The sequence below is a fragment of the Tiliqua scincoides genome, chromosome 1 (assembly GCF_035046505.1).
Source record: "Tiliqua scincoides isolate rTilSci1 chromosome 1, rTilSci1.hap2, whole genome shotgun sequence".
NCBI classification, from domain to species: Eukaryota; Metazoa; Chordata; class Lepidosauria; order Squamata; family Scincidae; genus Tiliqua; species Tiliqua scincoides.
Window position 1 is genome coordinate 299,525,867 of NC_089821.1, and position 4,636 is coordinate 299,530,502.

At 43.9% G+C, this 4,636-nt stretch overlaps 1 pseudogene; it reads right to left on the reverse strand.

Annotated features, from left to right (window-relative positions):
• Positions 1–4,113: 4,113 nt before the first annotated feature.
• LOC136637935 (5S ribosomal RNA) lies at positions 4,114–4,231 on the reverse strand (annotated as a pseudogene).
• Positions 4,232–4,636: the final 405 nt, after the last annotated feature.

The window sequence follows — 4,636 nt, forward strand, 5'->3', positions numbered from 1 at the left end:
GCTCCTATTGCTTGTATAGCACAGCCACTCAAACTAGCTGTATGCTTATTCAGTAAGATTTGGTGCAAACTGCTTGCTCTTTAAATGACTTCAGCCATCTCAGTGATATCAGTGCTTCTGAATGTTATGGAGAACCAGATTTATTTTATTTATTTTTCACATATTTATACCACCCTTCCTCCAAGGCACTCAGGGTGGTGTATATAGTCCTTCCCATCCTTTTGTCCTCACAACAATCCTGTGAGATAGGTGAGACAGTGAGTGGCCCAAGGTCATCCAGGAAGCTTCTTGGCTACGTGGGGATTTGAACCTGGCTCTTCCAGGTCTAAGCCCAACTCACAAACCACCGTACCATCATGACTCTCAATGTTGGGAATGTAGGAACATTGTTGTGAATAGAGGAAGTAGACATCTAGTGTTGACCATGTCAGTGATCAGGTTCATTTCAAAGCTCAGCACTGCCAATAATTATAACTTTGGGCCATCTGTAGAAACTGGATGCAAGTGGGCCACAGGACTGGTGTGATCCTGACCATCTGACCAGCAGGAGAGAGGATCCTGGCCCTCCAGGATTGCACCTTTGAAGAACGAATCCTGCCTCTTGTATTTATGGGCTGCTTTGAAGACCGACAGTGTTCCAGAGCTGAAGCATTCTGTTCTTATGTGTTTGCAAAAGTGCAAAATGTTGCCATTCGGGCAGGATTGCATTAAAGATTAGAAACTGGCAACTGTGATATAAAAAAGGGATTGTTTTTGCACAAATGGTGACTTGGAAGCCTTGGAAAGTGCCTGGATGTCTTTTTCCCTGGAGAAAATGCCATCACGAAATACAACAAAGATATCAGTGTGCCGTATGTTATGAAACTGTTATGGGAATGTTGCACTTCTTAAAAATCCACAACACTGTTGTCTCCCACATGCAGGTTTCAGGAACTATTTTGTTAGTTCCTGAGGATTTTTTCTTCTTGATTTTGTGTTATGGAATTTTCCAGGATCAGCTCCATGTTTATGTTTTAGGAGGGGGGGGGGGTTCCCTTTGGTAAGAGATTCTCTCAGTGCTCATGCCATAGCTCCATGTTTCTTGTTTTATTTATATAGTAAAATATTTATATGCTGCTTTTCCAGTCAATAAATCGTCCTTCAAAGCAGCTGCAAATTATGATAAAAACTCAATTAAAACCACTTGTACAATAAAAAAAATCAAAAGCAAGCCTCCAATGACAACTACAAGCAGGTACCAGATTATGTATCATATTTGAGAGTGGATAGAAGCAGCCACAAGGCAACTGTATTGTAAAAATGGCAACAACATAAAAAACAACAACAACGACCTGTAGGTAGAAGTGGTCTTAAATGTTTTTATTTTTTAGCAGATTTCATTTTATCCCCAAGGAGAAAAGTGAGGAAAGTGGTGTTACGTGTTTTTATTCCAAGGGCGCATTTATATAAATTATAATTATAAATGATAATAGCTTTAAAAGTGTACTAGATAGGCAATATAGGTGATATACAGCAGATGCAGCCACACCCATTACACCAGTGTTTCTCAAACTGTGGGTCGGGACCCACTAGGTGGGTCACGAGCCAATTTCAGGTGGGTCCCCATTCATTTCAATATTTTATTTTTAATTTATTAGACTTGATGCTACCGTAGCATGTGACTGCATTTGGGGAAATGTTACAGACCTGTACTTTTAACAGACTACTATGTATATGCATTTAACAATGATAGTAAATAGACTTACTCCTGGGTAAGTGTGCGTAGGATTGCAGCCTAGGAGTGTTAAAATTTGCCCTGCTCAATGATGTCACTTCCGGTCATGACATCACTTCCGGCGGGTCCCGACAAGATTCTTTTTTCAAAAAGTGGCTCCCAATGCTAAATGTGTGAGAACCACTGCATTACACAATTAAATGTTAGAATTTTTTTTTGGTTTTTGCAGATTTAGGGTTTTGTTTTGTTACAAAAATGAGAAGTGCAGAAAGCGGTGTTATGTGTTTTTATTTCATTCTCACAAAAATAAATCACAGCTCTACCTGTAGGTATTAGTTTAAAAAGGGATCCCTAAGAGCTCCCTCCCTCCTCAAATGCCAAGCAGAATAGCTATGTTTTTACACCCTACCGGAGACCTTGCAAAGTGGGGGCCATCCACAGACTTGGTTCCAGAGGCATGGCATGACAACTGAAAAGGCCCTGCATCTCACTGCCACCTGCGGCAGTGGTGGTGGTACCCTAAGCTACCCTGTCTAAAGATTGTAGGGCAATGTTTCTCAAACTGTGGGTAAGGACCCACTAGGTGGGTTGCAAGCCAATTTCAGGTGGATCCCCATTCATGTCAATGTTTTATTTTTCATATATTAGACTTGATGCTAACAGGGAATGTGACTGCATTTGGGGAAATGTTACATCTCTGTATTTTTAACAGGCTACTCTGTATATGCTGCTAACAATGATAGTAAATGGGACTTACTCCTGGGTAAATGTGGGTAGGATTGCAGCCTAGGATTGCTAAAAATGTTCCTGCTTGATGTTGTCACTTCCGGTCATGACAGATTCCTGACAGGTTCTCATTCTAAAAAGTGGGCCCCAGTGCTAAATGTGTGAGAACCACTGTTGTAGGGGACATGCAGGATTATATGGGGGAAGGTGCTCCTTGATTTACCCTGGTCCTATGCCATCCAGGGCTTTAAAGCTCATCACCAACACCTTGAATTGGACTCAGAATTGAATGGGCAGCAGTGTAGCTGCCATAAGAATGGCATGGCAGAATCACAATGGTATGGCATGCTATGAAGATGCCAAGAAAGATTTCTTGCTACGTCCCTGGCCAGTGTCCGCCTGAGATCATTTGTGAAATGGGTGTGTGAAGGGGTCAAGGTTTGAGGAGTAAAGCCCAGGTGGGTGAGAAAAGGAGAGGCGATGGCACAGGCTGGATGGGAGGTACCAGGCAGCCCAATCCTGAGCTGCCTGGGGTGCGCAGCTTTGTGGCACCGAAAACGGCTGCTGCCAGATCCTGTGCACCTCAAGCTACTGCAGACGGCACCTCGGGAGAAGGGGACTTTCGTCCCCTTACAGCACATTTGTGACAGTGCACGCCGGTGGGAAGCCGGCGTGCTGAGCTCAGGATTGGGCTCTGAATCAGTTAGCAGCCGTGACCCTTTATTACTTAGTCAAAAGAGCACTCCTGCCTTTGTTGCATTTCTTGGACTTGTCATGAGATTTTGTCTGCCTTATAAGTAGTAGTGCAAGGAAAGTGCCCTACAGGTAGACCACAGCTGCGATACAAGGACATCTGCAAGAGGGATCTGAAGGCCTTAGGAGTGGACCTCAACAAGTGGGAAACCCTGGCCTCTGAGTGGCCCGCTTGGAGGCAGGCTGTGCAACATGGCCTTTCCCAGTTTGAAGAGACACTTGGCCAACAGACTGAGGCAAAGAGGCAAAGAAGGAAGGCCCATAGCCAGGGAGACAGACCAGGGACACACTACACTTGCTCCCAGTGTGGAAGGGATTGGCCTTTTCAGCCACACTAGACGCTGTGCCAGAACCATCTTTCAGAGCGCGATACCATAGTCTTTCGAGACTGAAGGTTGCCAATACAATACTAAGTAGTCATGTGGGCCTGAACACATATGGATAGTCAGATATGTTGTAATGCCATCCATGTTGACCTTTCCAGGAAGGTATGAAAGCAAATCTCAGTAATTGCCAAAACCCTGTGCAAAGACACAATCTTCACATAATTAGGGGAAGGGAGAATTAATGAGGCTCCACATAATTAGAGGAGGGAAGAAGATCCAAATAGTGAGGCTCCACTTAATTAGGGAAGGGAAAGAGAGTCAAGCCAATGTGGAAACCTACTCTGGAAGTAACTACCTACTATAAGTAGGTAGTTTATGAACAGCCCAATCCTATCCCCTGCCACGCTATAGCATGCAGCTGTGATAAAAGGGAATGTGCTGTGTGCTATGGGGGGGGGGAGGGGGAAATCAATCAGCAGGCTGGAAGTAAATATTTACTCCCTGGTTAGCTGCACAATTGCCTATGGCAGTGGTTCTCAAATGTTTTAGCACCGGGTTGGTTGGCAACCTTCAGTCTCGAAAGACTATGGTATAAGCCTACAGCACCTGGTATTCCCAAGTGGTCTCCCATCCAAGTACTAACCAGGTCTGACCCTGCTTAGCTTCTGAGATCAGACGAGATCGGGCATGTGCAGGGTACCCTGCTTTAGCACTGGGACCCACTTTTAAAAATGACTCTCTGTCGGGACCCACCTAGCTTTACGAGACTTTAAAGAAAAGATGATCTAGAAAGAAATAATATATTTATTTACCAGCACTGTAATATTTTATTTGTTTGTTTGTTTGTTTGTTTGTTTGTTTATTTGCCAAAAATACACTCTCACACACACAAAAAAACCCTCAATCCATTTCTAATAATGAAGCAACCCTAATGAATAGCTTAAGGCTTAGGTACCCAGCCTTCACATGCCCCCATTACCTGTCATTGACGGACTTGGGGGGAAAAAACACACCAGAGAAAAGACGCTCCTTATATTTACACCTGATTGCAAACTCAACTCTCAGCAGGGCAGTTAGCATATGTCTGATTTTTGAATAGTGTGAGGGTAGGTGCAGG